This window comes from Dipodomys ordii, unplaced genomic scaffold, assembly GCF_000151885.1.
Source record: "Dipodomys ordii isolate 6190 unplaced genomic scaffold, Dord_2.0 Scaffold52, whole genome shotgun sequence".
NCBI lineage: Eukaryota > Metazoa > Chordata > Mammalia > Rodentia > Heteromyidae > Dipodomys > Dipodomys ordii.
In genome coordinates, this window is record NW_012267268.1 from 6,784,134 (window position 1) to 6,803,624 (window position 19,491).

At 42.9% G+C, this 19,491-nt stretch overlaps 1 protein-coding gene across 3 annotated transcripts in view; it reads right to left on the bottom strand.

Annotated features, from left to right (window-relative positions):
- Positions 1-1,094, bottom strand: part of Clasp1 (cytoplasmic linker associated protein 1) — a 280,309-nt gene extending 279,215 nt beyond the window's left edge. For 2 of the 3 annotated variants that reach the window (XM_013020692.1, XM_013020694.1), the window contains exon 1: positions 482-722. The gene's annotated coding sequence lies outside the window, so the exon portion shown is untranslated. Of the gene's footprint in view, positions 1-481; positions 723-1,023 lie in introns of those variants that run through there. The other variant, XM_013020693.1, reaches the window with a different exon arrangement.
- Between the last annotated feature and the right edge of the window lie 18,397 nt (positions 1,095-19,491).

Consider the following 19,491-nt stretch of genomic DNA (forward strand, 5'->3'; position numbering starts at 1 on the left):
TCGCCGGCACCCCTACTCTCCGGATCCGTCTCCACACCCATCACTCGCCCGGGACTAGTTGTCGCGGGTGCCTCGCAGCCCCCTCCCTGGCGATCCGGGCTCCTCTCAAACGCCACCCGCGCGTCGCCAGCCTCTGCCCCGCGGAAGGGAGGCTCAGATCCGGAGGGGGCCCGGGGTGGGGTCTGAGAGAGAGAGAGAGAAAGGGGCACACAAAGCCCGGCCGGGTGACCCCACAAGCCGCCCCCCTCCCTCTGCAGTGCAGCCGGGCATCGCGACCCACTGACTGGACGGACCACCACCGCGCCCAGCTCCCCGCCCCGCTCCCACCTCAGGGCCGCCCCCTCCCCCAAAAGTGCGCCCCGGAGTCCGTGACAGCGCTGGACATCGCCCCCACCCAGACCTCGCGCCCGCCGCCGTGGGGGAGGGGGAGGGCCTCGGGGGTCTCGGGTTGAGACCTCCGGGTCCCCAGCCCGGTACTTACAGCCCTATTAGTCACTACAGTTGCGGCCGCGGACCGGACAGCCGCCGCCTTCTCCACCCCAATGAGGTTAAGTGCTTGGTGCGGGGATTAAAAAAAAAAAAAAAGGCGAGAAGCCGACTGCGCCTGCGCAGTGCGGTCTCCCTTATTCCCTTTACCGCCATCGACCCCGCTAGACCATAGAGAGTGTAAACCGAGCCCAGAGAGGCAGCTGCCTCTCTATGGTAACGCCCCGCGCAGGCGCCGACCCAGAGGCGTCAGGCTTCGGGAGCCGGCTGCCCAGGTGCTAAGCCTCGTTGAGGAATAGTGGGTTGACCCTAGTGGGGATCCGTAGGGTAAAATAATTATTTAAGGGAAGGGGGTCCAGGGTTTTTATTAGGTCCCTTAGGGAGCAAAACTCGCACCGGGAACGTAGGAGCTCAGTAGTCACGGCAAAACGGCACCAGAAAGCGGGAGAGAAAGATAGTGAGGAGTCTGGAGAGCGTGGACAAAGTCGGCCGGCCGGAACTTCCTTTGGTGGGGTGGGATGGGGGGGTGTCTAATACCTGAGGGAAACAGTTCCACTTCTGGGTTACGGGGTCCGCTCTTCATCCGGCGATCTTGGCGGAGGAAATTGTACCGGCTGGCTTTCCGTAGCCGGCTTTCCGTAGCCAGCCGTGCGCTGGCCGCTCCCTCTCCCCCTCCCTCCCATCCCTTACCTCGGCGCGCCGGCGCGGACTCCGGGGCCGGAAGCACCAGGCCTCGGTGGCACTCCGGGGTTTGGGGAGCGGAGCCGCCTGCGCGCCAGCAAGCTTTAGCGGCTCTGAGTCTTTTCCTTCGCGGATGGTGCGCTCCCGGCTGGTGACTCGGGGGAGAGTGTCCTGGAGAATAGGAATCGGTGCGGATTGCAGGGCTGCCTTCCAGGATCCCACCCTTTGCGTCCAAAACGCACCCTCGCGGGTGACTGGACTTAGAGAAAGCTGTTGTGGCGAGAGCATCTACACTGCTTCCTGGCCATCGCCGTGCGGTTGGCGGTGCCCGATGCTCCGGTGCCGAGCTGCGTGCAGCTAGGGTGCGGGGGGGGGGGGGGCGGAGAGGTAAGGCCGTTTAATCCTCAGGACTTTTCGGCCTGCAGCGGAGACGCGAAACTAAAGCAATAAAGCCATGGGTAGTAGGCCCTGGTATCCAGTGCCGAGAAGGTGGAGGGCCACTGTGCAGACTCGGGAACGCCAGGGAGGAAGGATGTCAGCCCTGATTGGATCTAGACAGGATAACGGGAGCCTTAGCAGCCTTTTCACAATGGGTGAGAGACCGTGAACCATGCCAGAGAGGAAAACCTTGCCCTAAAAGGTCAAGCTGGACTGAGTGGTACACTGGGAGACAAATGAGTCTCTCTCCTTTGAAAAAGTCTCACTGAAAAGCAACTTTGACAAACAAGTGTGGAAGGTAAGTGTGCTAATAGGATAAAGAGGGCTTTTTTTTAATGAATAGTAACAGAACTTACCATCTAAACTATTTTTATTATCTAGTTCAATACATTTCCCTTGTTGTGTAATCTCCAGCATTCTTCCATCTTGCAAAAGCAAGCTGCACCTATTAAGCAACAGTTCTCCATTCCTTGTTTACCACCGGTCCTAATAACCACCATTCTACTGTCTGTGAATTTGACTATGTACTTCGTTGAAAACATATATATATATATTTAGTGTTCGTCTTTTTGTGACTGACTTATTTCACAAAGTATAATGTCCTCAATAATTACCTATCTGTATTGTGGCATGTGTCAGAATGTCTTTCCCTTTCAAGGCTGAGTGCTATGACACTGTGTATAAGTGTATGATTGTGATTACTTTTACATTTTGGTTCACTAAGAGTGGATATCTCTTTAAGACCCTACTTTTAAGCTAGGTGACCCAGGCCCACACCTATAATCTCAGCTAATAAGGAATCTGAGATGTGAGGAGTCAGTCAGTGGTTCAAAGCCAGTTAGGGAATAAATGTATGATACTTAAAGAGATAGGTGGTGTTACAATTGTGAAATGTTTTATCCACAAGTATTTTAGTATTTCTAAAAGGTAAAAGTTCTTTTCTGACAAAGGTAACCTCATTACCACTATCACACCTAAACATTAATTCCATAATAACTACAGCCTTCTCTCATTATCTGTAGGGATTGGTTCTAGGATATATTCCCACCATAAATATCAAAATATGCCAAAAATGCTCAAGATCCTTATTAAAGGTGGGATCTTCGCATCTCACCTACGCACAACTTACAGTTTTCATCAAATCATCTCTAGATTACTTTAATACCTAATAGACTGTAAGTAGTCATTAATACTATGTGGTTTAGGAAACAATGACAAAAAAAATCCTTATGCATAGTACAGATAATTTTTTTTTCTGAGTGTTAATATGTGTTTGATTGGATCCACTAATGTGGAACCCACAAAGAGGAGGGCTAACTATATTCTCTCTTACAAAGTTCTCCAATTATCTCATAAGGTTTTTTGCTGCTAGATTTGTTGAGATACAATTCATACGCTGTACAAATAAAGCACCTAATTTAAAGCACCTAATCTGTCAAAGAGTTGTACAGTCATCACTATAATTCATTTTCGAATATTTTCATCACCCCTAAAGGAACTACAAGAGACTAAGTGGTAGTGATAATGTTAGTGTAGGTCCATACATTGTAACAGGTAAACCACTGGTGAATGCTGTTGAAAATGAGGAAGGCTACCCATATGTGGCATCAGGGAGCACATGGGAAATCTCTATGCCTTCTGTACAATGTGGCCATGAAATTAAAACCACTCTTAAAAAATAAACTTGTGTGCATACATGCAAATCCTGGGGCTTGAACTCAGGGCCTTAACACTGCCCCTATGCTTTTGTACTCAAGGCTACCACTGTACCACTTTGAGCCACAATGCCATTTCTGGCTTTCTGGTAGTTAATTGGAGATAAGAATCTCATGGACTTTCATGCCAGGATTGGCATTGAACCACTATCCCCAGATCACAGTCTCCTGAGTAGAGAAAATTCCAGGCCAGCAAAAATAAACTTTTTAAAAGAAACACTCAAAATTCTTTTGTGTTTGCACCAGTCCTGGGGGTTAAACTCAGGGCCAGACACTGTCCCTGAGCTTTTGTGGTCAAGACTAGTGCTCTACCACCTGAGCCACAGCTCCACTTACGTCTTTTTTGGTAGTTTATTGGGAGATAAGAGTCTCATACACTTTCCTGCCTGGGCTGTCTTGGAACCATGATCCCTAGACCTCAGCCCCTTGAGTAGCTAGGATTATAGGCATAAACCACTGGCACCCAATCAAAAAGAAGTAAGTGGAATCGCAGCTATATGGTAGATGGAGCTGCAATGATCTCAGATGAAGGCCACCTGCCAGATAAGTTAGTAAGATCTAATCTCAAAAAAAGAGCAGTGTGGTGATACATGCATTTAGTCCCAGCTATATTATCAGAAAAATAACAAGAACAGTCAAGGGTGTGGTGCAAGTAGTAGAAGTCTTGCCTAGTAAGACAGAGGTCCTGACGTGAAATCACCGGTATTGGAAGCATTGGGAAGGTACCTCTATACTCAGCAGTAGCTACTAGTTCTGCTTTATTGTCTTTTTGCATATCCTAACCATACTACATCAGTTTTTATTGTCAAACAAAACTTCATTATGTGTATATATGCTACATTTTGTCTATTCATTGGATTGTTTCACTTTTTAGCAATTGTGAATAATGCTGCTATGGGCAGGGATGAAAGGAGGAAACATTGTCCACAAAAAGAAATGTACTCATTACCTGACATATGAAATGGTAACCCCTTTGTACAACACCTTAATAATAACAATAAACTTGCATTTTTAAAAAATAATGCTGCTGTGAACATTGCAATATATCATGTATGTGGTTTTGTATTTTCCTGGATACTTGTTTAGGAGCAGAATTGCTGATAACTTGGTAACTAATCTTTTCAGGAATTGCCTCAACTGTTGGCCAAACTAAGACCTCTACTTTACTTTCATACCAGCAATATATGAATCAAGGTTCCAATTTTTCCATGTTGTTGACATTTGTTATCTGCCTTGATTATACAAACCTACTGGGTATGAAGTGGTATTTCATTGTGATTTTAATTTATATTTCTCTAATGGCATAATTCCACACATTCTCACTTGTACTTTTTGTTGTTGGTGGTCATGGGGCTTGAACTCTGAGCCTGAGCACTATCCCTCAGCTTTTCAGCTCAAAGCTAACACTCTACCGCTGAGCCACAGTGCCACTTCCAGTTTTCTGGTGGTTTATTGGAGATAAAGCATTTCACAGCTTTTCTGCCCGGGTTGGCTTTGAATCGTGATCCTCAGATCTCAACCTACTAAGTAGCTATGATTACAGGCATGAGCTACGAGCATCCAGCTGCTAGATCCTCTGCTCATTTTAATTAGGTTGTCTTAATGAATTATAAAAGCTCTTTAAATATTATAAAATTCCCTATCAGATATCTGATTTGCAAATATTTGCTCCACAAAGTGGTTTGTATTTTTTACTTTCTTGATAATGGCCTTTTTTGAGAATGCTGGGGTTTGAACCCAGAACTTTGTACTTGCTAGGCAGTCACTCTACCACTTGAATCACACTTCAGCCCTTTTGCTTGTTACATAGTCGCATGTCTTCTCCAGGCTTGGCTGGACTATGATCCTCTTATTTGCATTTTCCACATAGGTGGAACCACTGTACCCAGTTTTTTATTGGTTGAGACGTGAAGGGGAACCTTGCTTTTTATCTAGCTGGCTTCAAACCACAATCCTGCTCTTTATCCTTTGAGTAGCTTTAAAATACAGATTCCCTCCCTTAGTCTCATTTTTAAGTTATTTGGCTAACAGGTTTCCTACAAACTAGATTTTTCTGGTTATATTCCTAGTAATTTAAAATGTTTTGTCCCCTTGGTCATTTGATGATATTTTATTCTGACTCAAGTTTGATGTCTTTATCAAAGGCCACCTGGGCAAGACCCTGTCACAAAAACAAGATGTAAACACAAGGGTTTAAGTATGGCTCAAGTGTTGGAATGCTTGCCAAGTATGAGCAAGGGCCTGATTTCCATTCCAGTGTGTGTGTGTGAAAGTAGTTAATAGCTATTTCTTGCAATTAATGTCAGCAAGTGTAGGAAGCTTCCTTAGATCACAAAAATAAAAAGCTGGGCACTGATGACTCATTCCTGGAATCCTAGCTACATAGGAAGCTGAGATCTGAGGATCAAGATACAAAGCCAACTGAGGGCAGAAAAGTCTATGAGAGTCTTATCTCCAATAAACTACTCAGAAAAAGCTGGAAGTGGCATTATGGCTCAAGTGGTAGAGCGTTGAGCACAGAGAGGCTCAGCGACAGTACCCAGGCCCTGAGTTCAAGCCCCAGGACCACAAAAAAAAAAAAATTCCCCTTTGGAAACAATTACCATTTTATGTTAGCTACCCTAAGGCTTTTGTATTTAAAGGCTCCAATATTTATGAGAATAGAGAGCAAAAAGATTCAGAAAAGACAGTGTTATACATACTTTACTTTCAGTTACTGAGTTGGATAAATTTACCAGAGAAACACTTGGCTATATAATGATCCATTTTATATTTCCCTTTTTTTAAAAGGATGAATTTTATTGTTTCATAAACCAATACTGTTAAAATTATTGATCATTTTTTAAATGTCTTCAGTTTGTTTTGCACACTTACATTTTTTAAAATTTTATAAAAAACAGTTATAAGTAACTATATTTGTTTGAAAGTGAAAGGAAAGTCATGAAACAAAACAACTGCATCAGGAGAGGGGTCTAAAGCTTAGAGGCTCCCAAAAGTTATTTTTTTATGCCAGGACTGGGGCTTAATTCAAGGCCTCATATTCCTGCTTAACTTTTACACTCAAGGCTGGCACTCTGCCCCCTGAACCACAGTTCAACTTTCAGCTTTTTGGTAGTTAATTCTAGATAAAACGCTCGTGGACTTTCTTGCCCATACTGGCTTTGAACTGCCTTCCTCAGATCTCAGCCTCCTGAGTAGCTAGTATTATAGGTGTGACCCACCAGTACCCCACTAATATAAAATTACTCTTAAAGGATTTTGTACAATATTTGGGACAGTATCTCCTAACAAAGAGGCATCAGTAATCTTTTGATCAAATGCTTTGCCTTGTTTGTGGTTGGTTAGTTCAGTGAAGCAGTTATCTTCTAGTCTTCGGTAGCTCAAATGCTTCAGTAATAGGTACTAATACCAAATTAAATGCCTTTATCTAATTTTAACAATCTTGATTAGAGGCTTAATAAAAAACTTCTTGTGCCTACCCAACTCAGTGAGGTTGATGAGGTACATTGTATGGAAATGTCACAAACTCCCATTGTATAACTCATGTGTACTGGCAACTCACGTGTACTGATTTTTTTTTCAACTCTATTTTTGCAAGGTGCTGGTGGCTCATACCTGTAATCCTAGCTACTCAGGAGGGTGAGATTTCAGGATCTGCGTGGCTTCATGTTTCAAAGCCAGCTCAGGCAGAAAAGTCCATAAGACTCTTATCTCCAATTAACCACCAGAAAACCAGAAGTAGATCTGTGGCTCAAAGTGATTGAGCACTAGCTTTGAGCAAAAAAGCTTAGGGACAATACCCAAGCCCTGAGTTCAAGCCCCATTACCAAAAAAAAAATCTTTTTAACAAATTAAAAATTAGGCTGGGGACCAGTGGCTTATACATGTAATTCTTGCTAGTCAGGATGAAGTTGCGGATCACAGTTTGAAGGTAGCACTGGTAGGATAGTCTGTGAAACCCTTATCTCCACTTAACCACCAAAACGCTGTAAGAGCTGTGGCTCAGCTAGTAGAGTACCAGCTGAAAAAGCTAAGAGACAGTGCCCAGGCCCTGAATTCAAGCACCAGTACAGGCAAAAATTAATTACAATAAAACTCAGGAAGAACAACAACAAATACATCTGTCCCAAAGCACATATGGAATTTAGATTTGCACTTCAAGAGAAGAGGAAGGCTTCAAGAGAAATGTGTGTTACAGAAATGTGTGGGCAAGAGGTAGGGTGTGTCTTTCGTAAATGACGAAACAGACGATTGCAAACTAGTTTGCTAAGTCCTGTTCATGACCACTCCCTGAAGAGCAGGATTCCCATTACTTTACCTGGCAAGTATCACCTACCGAAGAGACAATACAGTGTTTGGTTTAGCTCTGTAGACTTCCTCACCTGGCAAGGCATGCTGCGGGTGACCCTTTAGACATGTGAACAATAATTATTTGAGAACTAGTAGAGTCAGAAATGCCTTCATAACTGTTAACTCGCTGAATGATCTCAAGTCATTTAGCCTAGTTACTAGCACCCCAAGGTCATTTCACCTTTAATGGATTTGACTGTTGTCATTTTTTGCCACAACTAATGAAGATAATATTACAAAACTGACTTCTCAGGAACCAAGAGAGTTTGAAAGTCAGATTTCTAATATGCAAAGCATGACACATACAGGTGCTCTGTGAAGAAGCAATGATGTAAAACAAATGATTGAATAGACCTGTTGTGCTGGGGATGAGCACTGAGAATTCTAGACAAGTATTGTGCTATGGATCTACATCTTTAGATCTTAATAGATCTTTAAACATAACTGGATGCCCAGTGTGTGAAACTACATTTTTACAGAGATACCAAGAAGATCATTGTGTGTGTGTGTGTGTGTGTGTGTGTGTGTGTGTGTACACATACATACACGTGCACACACTGGTCCTCGGGCTTGAATTCAGGGCCTGGACCCTCCCTGAGCTTTTTTGCTCAGGGATATCCCTCTACCACCTGAGCCACAGTTCCACTTCTATTTTGGTAGTTTATTGGAGATAAGACATAGGCTTAGCTAGGCACTGGTGGCTTACACCGGTAATCCTAGCTACTCAGGAGGCTGAATGAGGATCATGGTTCAAAGCCAGCCCAGGCAGGAAAGTCCATGAAACTTTCCAATAAACTACCAGAAAACCAGAAGTGGTTCTGTGGCTGAGCTGAAGAATGCAAGGACAATACCCAGGCCCAGGCACTGGCTTAGATCTGTGATTCTCAGATCTCAGCCTCCTGAGAAGCTAGGATTACAGTGCACCACCCAGCTATTGTAAAGTTGTGAGTTGCTCTTAATCTTCCATTTTACAAGTGATATCTCCAGAATTAAGCACAGACTGACAAGTGGACCATTACATGCACACACACACACACACACACACTCATGTTTCATAGTTAATAAAAATGACAAGGGTAAGGAGGCAATTCAGTGCTGAGATGCTTGCCTAGCATGAGCACCAAAAGCCTGGAAAGACTTTGTATTTGTTCCCTTATATAAGGGATAAAACAATTCCAGTGTTCTGTTATAAATCTCAGTATTGCCTGACTGTTATGCATGGAAATCTTTCCGACTCCTGCAATTGCCCAATTGTGTTCCTTTTGTGGGTGTTGCTACATTAATTATATCAAGCACTGCTTGAATTGGAAGTGGAGTCTGTTCATTTAGCTTGTAGTTAAGTTTAATGGTGGATTAAGAAATCAACAAAACTGGTAAACTGGGTGCTACCTATGCCTGTAACGCTAGCTACTCAGAAGGCTATAATCTGATATTGGAGTTTTGAAGCCAGACTAGGCAGGTAAATCTGGACAAATCCAAGACATTCTTATCTCTAGTTAACAAGCAAAAAACTGAAAGTGGGTTAGGTACTGGTGGCTCACACATGTAATCCTTGCTACTCAGAAGACAGATTTGAGGAATGGGGCTTGAAGCCAGCCTGAGTAGGAAAGTCTGTGATACTCATCTCCAGTTAACCACCAAAAAGCTGCAAGTAGAGCTGTGTCTCAAGTGGCAGAATGCTACCTTGGAGCAAAAAAGTTCAAGGACAGCGCCCAGACCTGGAATTTAAGCCCCAGGACTAGGAAAACAAAAAGGTTAAAACTGGAGAGATGTGGTCAAAGTGAGAGAGCACCAGCCTTGAGGGGAAAAGCTAAGTAAGCAAGAGTGCAAGGCCCTAAATTCAAGCCATACTACAGGTCTCCAAAATACAAAAGAAACCAGCAAACTTTTAGATTATTTCTAAAATTTGCATTTGTCATACTTTCTTGTTAATCTTTTAGTACATCCTTGTTTACCTCAAGGCTCTGTACTTGCCAAATATGTGTCTCTACTACTGAGCTCCATTTCTAACTTTCAGTCTCTTGGGGCTGGGAAGGTGGCTCAGTGGTAGAGTGCTTGCCTTGCATGCATGAGGCCCTGGGGTTCGATTCCTCAGCACCACATAAGCAGAAAAAGCTGGAAGTGGCGCTGTGGCTCAAGTGGTAGAGCACTATCCTTGAGCTGAAGAGCTGAGGGACAGCGCCCAGGCCCAGAGTTCAGGCCCCATGACCGGCAAAAAAAAAAAAAAACCACTTTCAGTCTTATTTAGAATTTTCTATTTTCAGATGAAATTATTTTATATTCTGCTATTTGCAGTAATGCCAGTCCTTTTTCAGCTCTTCAGATAATCTAGTTATATTCATGCATGGTTTTCTTTTATTGCTTCCTCTATTTTGTGTGTGTGTGTGTTTGAGCCTTGAGGCTTGAACTCAGAGCCTAGGCACTGTCGTTGAGCTTTTTTTGTTTTTGTTGGTCATGGGGCTTGAACTCTTGGCCTGGGTGCTGTCCCTGCGCTCTTCAGCTCAAGACAAGCACTCTACCACTTGAGCACAGCGCCACTTCTGGTTTTCTAGTGGTTAATTGGAGATAAGAGTCTCATGGACTTCCTTGCCCAGGCTGGCTTTGAACTGAGATCCTCAGATCTCAGCCTCCTGAGTAACTAGGATTACAGGTGTGAGCCACCAGCACCCAGCTGCTTCCTCTAATTTTTAAATAAACCATAGCACATACAATATTGACCCTAGATTCTTATTGGTATGTCCAGTCACTAAATCCTCAAATGTATTCTGATTTTTTTTTTTACTTCATAGAATTTGCCTTTACCTATGTATGGTGAGCTATATAACTTCCCTATTGTCTTCACTCATGAACTTGGCCATATTTCATCTCTACCTCATCTACTATGCTACACTGACAATTCTGAATCATCTTCTGAGTCATCTGGGATCAGACATCCACCCTCCTATTAACTATGTAATACTGAACTCTCCCCCATGTGCTGCCTCCTTTCTTCTGGATTCAAACACCATGTGAATTAAACTGGCCTTGGTCACCTAAACCTGTAATTCCTGACTACAATACACAGTTGCCAGTTCTGGAATCTAACAGGCTGGACTAGAACGTAATACCTCTCACTCATACTGAGGTTAATATTTTACATATATGTACATTCCAAAGTCAAAACCATACCTTTTTTAGATCAGTGAGCTCTCTCTGTCCATTGTTACTATATCACATTCTAAACATAAATACATCTGTGCCAAAAAAAAAAGTAGTGTACCATACTTCAGAAAACAAATTAGTACCGGGAAAAAGCAAAGGAGAAAGATTATTACTGGAAAAAACTTGCAACCAACCTGTTCAAGGGATTTAGCAGACAATTGCTTGTATAAGGCATAATAATAATGTTATTCTATATCCAGATATGCACATAGGATATTTGCTTGGGCAAGTTGGAGTAACTGGACCCTTTATGCTTTTTTTTTCCTGGTCCTGAACTCAAGGCAGGGCACTGTCCCTGAGCCTCTTTGTTCTCTAGGCTAGTGCTCTACCACTTGAGTCACAGTGCCACTTCCAGGTTTTTCTGAGTAATTTTTTGGAGATAAGAATCTCATGGACCTCCCTGCCCAGGCTGATTTCAAACCATGGTCCTCAAATCTCAGCCTCCTATGTAGCTAGGATTACAGGCATGAGCCACTGGCTCCTGGCTCTCGTGTGTGTGTGTGTGTGTGTGTGTGTGTGTGTGTGTGTGTGAGAGAGAGAGAGAGAGAGAGAGAGTAGTGGGCTTGAACTCAGGGCCTGGGCACTGTCCCTTAGCTTTTGCACTCAAGACTGGTGCTCTACCTCTTGAACCACACCTCCACTTCTGCCTTTTTGCTGGTTAATTGGAGATAAGAGTCTCATAGACTTTCCTACCTTCAGATCTCAGCTTCATGGTTAGCTAGGATTACAGGTGTGAATGACCAGCTCCTAGTCTCCTTTACACTTTCAACTTAAACATGTGAAAAGCATAGCATATCTCAAAGTTGCCCAGCAATTACCAGTGTTTATCCAACCAGCTTGATGGAAACCACAGGTTAGAACACCAAGGAACTCTTGACAGAGCTTCAAATTCTTGGGAATCATGAAAATTTAGATCCAGAAGGTAATTCAGAGATCATTTCAGACACCACCTTTTTTTTTTTTTTTTTTTGCTGTGAGAAAACTGCCAAAGCAATGAAGGGATTCACCTCTGGTGTTGCACCCCAAGTTAGTGAAGGATTGAGAAGTAGAACCAGATAATCCTGTCTTCATTTCAGAAGCCTTAGAGATGGATACAGGCTAATATGATAACCCACATTTTATATGCATATTCCAAAAAGTATCTTACATCCAGATCATGATACCTTTCTCTGGAAATTGGGTATGAGTTAGAATACTTTAAAAAGTAGGAAGAAATACCTGCATAGACTTGCTGACTGGAAGTATTTAGCTTCCCCAAGACAAAGAAGAATCGTACTCATAGGGTAAAGTTAAAGACTGATTGTGACCCAAGGGTTGGTGGCTCACACCTATTAATCCTAGCTACTCAGGAGGCTGAGATCTGAGGATTATGGTTCAAAGCTCAGGCAGGAAAATTCACATGGCTGTTATCCCTGATTAACCTTCAAAAAGCCAGAAGTGATCTGGGCACAGGTGGCTCACGCCTGTAATCCTAACTACTCAGGAGTCCGAGATCTGAAAATAGTGCTTCAAAGCCAATCCAGGCAGAAAAGCCCCCATGAGACTCTTACCTCCAATTAACCACTCAAAAACAAACAAAGAAAAAATCAAAACCAAAAAAAAGGGGGGAGGGAGAAGTGGAAGTGGTAGAATGCTAACCTTGAGCAAAATTGCTCATGGACAGTGAGTGCCCAGGCCCTAAGTTCAAGCCCCATGACAAAAAAAAAAAAAAGGCCAGAAGTAGAGCTGTGGCTCATAGGGATAGAGTTGCTAGCCTTGAAAATAAAAGCTCAGGAACACCACCAATGCTCTGAGTCCAAGCCTCAGAGCTATCACAAAAAACAAACACCTGATTTTGTCACCAGGCTGAAGACAGACAACCTTTTGGTTTTGGTTGGTTGGTCGTGGGGCTTGAACTCTGGGCCTGGGTGCTGTCCCTCAGCTCTTCAGGTCAAAGCTAGTGCTCTATCACCTGAGCCACTTCTGGCTTTTTCTATGTTGCTGAGGAATCCAACCCAGGGCCTCATGCATTCCAGGCAAGCACTCTACCACTGAGCCACCTTCCCAGCCCAGACAATCTTTTTTTGAAGGCAAGAGGATTATGTTAGAACTTAAAAAAAAAAATTATCACTTACCAAGATGAATTGTACATATAAATTGAAATGTTACATTGAATCCCTTTTGTACAAATATGTAATTTTTAAAGTTCATAGAAACTAAACTTAGAGCTATTTCACAACACTAGAAGCTCCTTTTGTTTGCTTGCTTTTTATTTTATTTTTTTCTTGGGTCCAGCGTGGGGCCTGAACTCTGGGCCTGGGCACTGTCCCTCAGCTCTTCAGCTCAAGTCTAGCACGCTACCACTTGAGCCATAGCACCACTTCCAGCTTTTTTTTTCTGCTTATGTGGTGCTAAGGAATCGAACCCAGGGCCTCATGCATGCAAGGCAAGCACTCTACCACTGAGCCAACTTCCAAGTCCCCTTTGCTTGCTTTTTAAAAAAAAAAGTTTTTTGTTTTTGTGCGTTATGGGGTTGAACTCTGGGCCTGGGTGCTCTCCCTCAGCTCTTCAGCTCAAGGCTCTACCACTTTAGCCACAGCACCACTTCTAGCTTTTTCTGCTTATGTGGTGCTGAGGAATCGAACCCTGGGTCTCATGCATGCAAGGCAAGCACTCTACCCACTGAGCCACCTTCCCAGCCCTGTTTGCCTGCTTTTAATGAAAAATTTCAGGCATATCAAAAAATAATATGTCATGATAACTTATGTGTAGCCCCTCCTGATCCCATTTTCTTCCTTCTGTCCTGAATTTGGTCCTTGTATTTCTATTAGGTAGTCACTGTGGGGAAAAAAAAAAAACCTGAGAAAGCCAAGTTCTAAATAGGAAAGATTAGTTTTGGCTCATAGTTTCAGAGGTTTCTATCCTTCGTCACTTGCCCCCGTTGCCTTGGGTTTATGGTGGTACAGTGCATCACTGTGTGAAACAGAAGCAGATCCTTACTACACCTTAGTGGCCAGGAAGCAGAGAGAGACAGGAACTGGAGTACTGAAAATCCCCTTTAAGCCCCTCCTCCAATTACCTCCCAGTAAGCTCCACCTCCTAACGGGTCCATGTCTACCAATAGCACCACAGGCTGGAGACAAAGCCTTCAACACATGGGCCTTTGGGAGATATTCCAGGTCCAACTATAACAATTTTTTGTAATATATCCATAGTAATATTTAGTGTTATTTTATTCCTTATATGTATTTTCTCAAATTTCATCTCCCTCTTTCTCTGTCTCTCATCTCTTTCTTCTCCTCTTCTTTATCTCTCTATCTCTGTCTCACTCTCCCTCACTCCCTTAAATGTCTAATGAAATGGCATATGTATTTATCTATGACCTAGCAATTCAATTGCTTGTTCACCAAACAATTGAATGCTTGCATCTATCAAATGGCATGTACACGATGCTTTATGCACTGTCATTCAGACTCTACTCTGGAGATAATCCAAATGTTTCCACAAAATAATGTTCACCAGAGTCAGAAATTCATGGTATAGTCAGTATAGAATATAAATACAGTACTTAAAACAACAGATCTCATAAATACCATGTTAGGAAATGGTACTACAAATGAAGTTTACTATACAATTCCATTTTTAAGAAGCCCCAAAACATATGGAGACAGATGTCAGAGTAGTTGTTAACTTTGAGAAGATTAAGTAGTAGAGAACTAACTACCCAGAGGGAGATCTTTGCCTATAATTCCTTATATGTGATCTCTAAACTCTGGGAATGCTCTACGTGGATAGGATCCTGTGTCTTTGAGGTCTTGGGCCATACTGGCTAGTCTAACAAATGTGATATTTGATAGGGGCTTTAGGAGAAGGAACACTGTGCTTGCCCTTCAGAAGGACTGGAGGCTAAGGGAGCAGCCATGTTGGTAGTCTGTAATATTTACATGACCAAAGCCCTATAAAATTCTAGACACTGAAGCTCAGGATTGTTGCCATGGTTAGTGATACTCATTCATACTTTGTTGCTGACTCTACTTGGAGAGATCCAACAGTTAAAAACCCCTGGACTGGGCCTCATGTTCCTTGTCCCTTGACCTAACTAAATTGAACTATGACTATAAATATAGCATGGTTTTCAGCAGGTTTTGTGGCTCCTTCTAGTGAGCTTTCCATAACCATGAGATGTCTCAGCTGTAATCCATGTCAAAAGCTAAGTGTGAGCTGGATGCCAGTGGCTCACGGCTGTAATCCTAGCTACTCAGGAGGTTGAGCTCTGAGGATAACGATTCAAAGCCAGTCTAGGCAGGAAAGTCCGTGAGACTCTTATTTCCAATAAACCTCTAGAAAACTGGAAGTGGCACTGTGGCTCAAGTGGAAGAGCGCTCACGTTGAGCTGAAGAGCTGAGGAACAGCACCCAGGCCCAGAGTTCAAGTCCCACAACTGAAAAAGAAAATAAAACTGGGAGTAGAATCTTTAGAACAAAATATTACAAGGCAAATTGTGTTCCCCCAGAAAGCTCTGTTGAAACCATAATCCCCAAGACCAGTGAAGGTGACCTTGTTTTGAAACAGGCTTTACAGATGTAATCAATAGCCAGCATGCTCAATAGCCAGCATCCTTAGTAGACCCAGATGGAGAAAATCATGACGTAGCAGTGGAATTAAAGGCTGAAGCTGTCCTGCCATAAACCAAGGAAAAAGTAGAGATGCACCTTCCCTAAGGTTTTCAGAGAGAGATCCTGGCCAGGGTGGCCTTCCTTTTCAATTTCAAGACTTCATAATTATTAGGTAATAGGTCTCTGTTCTCATAAGGTACTTTTGAGATGACTACCCTAGGAAGAAATTAGAAATGTCCATGCTTGCAAAGGAGAAGGAAGGCTAGCCTGGATATTAGTCATGGTTACCTCGAGGGACTTTGGAGAAGAAGAGAAAAGTTTTAGATTTCCTTTTAATTTGGGTTAGTTTCCTTAAGAACAAGGATGGCCTGAATTCAAACTCCATTTCCACCAAAAAAAAGAAAAGAAAAAAAAAACACTTCTTATTTGCCTTAAAATTGTGCTTGAAGACTTTTATCGCCAATAAACCACCAGAAAACCAGAAGTGGCACTATGGCTCAAGTGGTAGAGTGCTAGCCTTGAGCTGAAGAGCTCAGGGACAGGGCCCAGGCCAAAAAAAAATTGTGGTTGATATATTCCAAACACAGTAGTCATGCATTTTTATTATAAGGCCTGGAATAATTCTGAAAAAATTGAGCTTAAGATAATAAATTATTTTTTAGTATAAGCATTTCATGTGATATATGAGACACACACACCGAAAAAGCAGTTAGCGCTCATCTGAATGCAAAACAAACTGGGCATCTTCTGTTTGTTTGACTTGGCATGCTCTTCTGCCAGTTGATGGGGTGGTCTTCTCAGTCACTTTGGTGTCATCTATAGGAATGGATTTATTTTCTCTGCCTGTTAAAGAACTAAGAGGCAGAAAAGTGTCTAAGGTAAACAGAACAAATTTATTTGAAAGTGAAGGGAAAGCCATGAAAGGAAAATAAGACTCCAGCTGGAGGGGGTGCCAAGAGGAGTGAATGCTCTCCAAGGGTGGTTTATATATAGTATGGGACTCCTTCCTTACATCCTTCCCTGGGCTTTGTCCTCTTTGCATGATGATTTGTCCATGTACAGCCCAGCTCTTTTTATTGGTTAAGCTAGCACTTGGGATTATGGGAAGAAGTGTTTGAGTGGGAACTCACAGCATTATAAGAAGGAGAAGCTTTTGAGTAGGAGCCCAAAGCACTTTGTTATCTGCCACTTGTTATGTCTGCCACTTTTTATGTCTATCAACCTCACAGTTCCTCTTTCTCTTCCTTAATTTCCAACAGGTCATTGCTAAGCCTACAAAATCTTTTCCCAACCATCCTATTTTATGCAGCATCATTCCCTTCACACTTCTCCCAAAATGTGTTCTTGCTTTACCACCAGATCACAACACAGTTTTGTCACTGGGAGAAGAAAAGGATGAAAACGTTCCCCTGACTAGAGAGAAGGAGATAGAACTTCTCAAGTCAGCTGCCCAATTTCTACACAAATCACAAAAATTTGAGATTCACTATTAAATGCATTCTGGGATTTTACAAAAAGTAAAATCATAGGTGAAAGTTTGGGAAGGGTCTGTTTAGCAAAAAACAAAGCAAGGAGTAATAGAAAGGTATAAAGGAACATCCCAAAAAAAGTTTCCATGATTTGAGACAATGGGTTTAGAGTGTGTCTATTACTCCCCAAAACCACTGAGATAATTACTCAAATTATAGAGACTATGGGTATAACAATTAGGGAATTCTTTTCTGATCAAATTAATTATTCACCCAGGGAAATTACAATTCAATTAGCATCTAAAACAAAAGGAGGTAATGGTCTTAGAGATTCTTCAGCTTTCTTTCTTTTTTTTTTTTTTTGGGTCCGGTCGTGGGGCCTGAACTCTGGGCCTGGGCGCTGTCCCTCAGCTCTTCAGCTCAAGGCTAGCGCTCTACCACTTGAGCCACAGCGCCACTTCTGGCTTTTTTCTTTTTGCTTATGTGGTGCTGGGAATCGAACCCAGGGCCTCAGGCATGCAAGGCAAGAGCTCTACCACTGAGCCACCTTCCCAGCCCCTCAGCTTTATTTCTTTGTTGTCTTAATTTCCTCAATCAGCCCTTTACTTTCTTTTGTTGGTAACAGGGTTTGTACTCAGGACTTCATGCTTATTGGCTCCCTTGCTTGCTCACAGCTGGTGTTCTACCACTTTATCCATACCTCCAGCTCTGCTCTTGGCTGTTTTGGAGATTGAGATTTATGGGTTTTTTTGTTTTCTGCCTAGGCTGCTTGGAGGTAAGATCCTCTGGGTTTCATCCTCCTGAGTAACTAAGACTACAGGGATGAGCCATTAGCACCTAACAGAGGCTTTTTAAAAAATAATATATTTTTATTATTTATAATTTTCCTTTGCCTCATCCTACTCATCTTGTCTCTGTTTCCTGTTTACCTGCTTAGCACCTGTCTCATTCAGCACACAATGTAGTCTTGAGAGGATAGGCATAGATTGTGATGCTATGGTGTCTGCTGACTGCCAAGTGCCTGGCACATAGCAGGAGCTCAATAAACATGTATCCAGAGAACGAATGCATACATAATAAGCAGTGCCACACTTGCACTTCCCAGGCCATTGGAGCAGATTGTTTCTAGCAGCTTCTGGAAAGTGATGAGAAAAACAGACTCTAGCCCTGTCCTCTGGTAGAAGCAGAAACATCAATAACATTTGCTTACTTATTTATTCACTCATCTAGTGTACTTTGTACCCAGCCAGGGATGTTGGATTAAACAAGCCCCCAAGGTTCCTATGGTCGGAAGAAAAAGACTGACACTAATACACAACAGGTAGATGATTACTGAATTACAGTGGTGAACCCTCAAGGAGAAAAGCAAACAATAAAAAGAATCCAACCTGGCCAGGCACTTGTGGCTCATGCCTGTTACTAGCTACTCAGGAGGCTGAGATCTGGGGAGCACAGCTCAAAACTAGACAGGGCAGGAACGTCTGTGAGACTCATCTCCAATTAACCACAAGAAAAGTGTGACTCAAAGTAGTAGAGCACTAGTCTTGAAAAGAGCTCAGGGGCAGCACCCAGGCTCTGAGTTCAAGCCCCACAACTAACAATAACAACAACAAAAAGAATCTAACATGATCTAGGAGGCCCACGATTTCTGAAGGAAGTTGGAGTTCCTGTTGAAGGCTGAGCATGAGTTAGTGGGGAGCAGAGCTCAGAGTATTGTGGGGGCCTCATTCTAAATGTGAAGTGCAGCTAAGGCAGGTGCTCTGTAATGGGAAAGAAAAGTGAAAGACCAGAGTGAGGAGAGAGGGCTGGAGCACAGCAGTTACTGGGGGCCTGAGGAGGAATTAGAGGATCATAGCTCAAAGCCAGTGCAGACCAAAAAGTTTATGAGACATCCTTGCCAAAATAACTAGCAAAAAGCCAGGCCAGAGGCATGTATCAAGTGGTAGAGCATCATCTGCAAGTGAAAAAACCAAGTAAGAGTGTAAGCAAGTATGAGGATCTGACTTCAAGCTTCAATATTTTTTTCCTTCTTTCCTTCCTTCCTTCCTTCCTTCCCTCCCTCCCTCCCTCTCTCTCTTTCTTTCTCTCTCTCTCGCTTTCTTTCTTTCTCTCCATCTTTCTCTCTTTCACACACACATAGATTTAGTTTTGTTTCTCCATTATTAAAATAACCTTGTAGCCACCACCAGGCACAGTGGTTCATGCCTATAATCCTAGCTACTCAGGAGGCTGAGATCTGAGGATCACGGTTCAAAGGTAGCCCAGGCAGGAAAGTCTGTGAGACTCTTATCTCCAATAAACCACTCAGAAAACCAGAAGTGGTGCTGTGGCTCAAGTGGTAGAGCACTAGCCTTGGGCTGAAGAGCTGAGGGACAGCGCCCAGGCCCAGAGTTCAAGCCCCACAACCGACTAAATAAACAAATAAATAAATAAACAAATAACCTTGTATAATAAACAATTCATAAATTATAAAAATAAAGGGATGGGAAGGGGAAACAAAGGAGGAGGCAACAATGCTTGATAAGAAATGTACTCATTATCTTGCCCATGTAATTG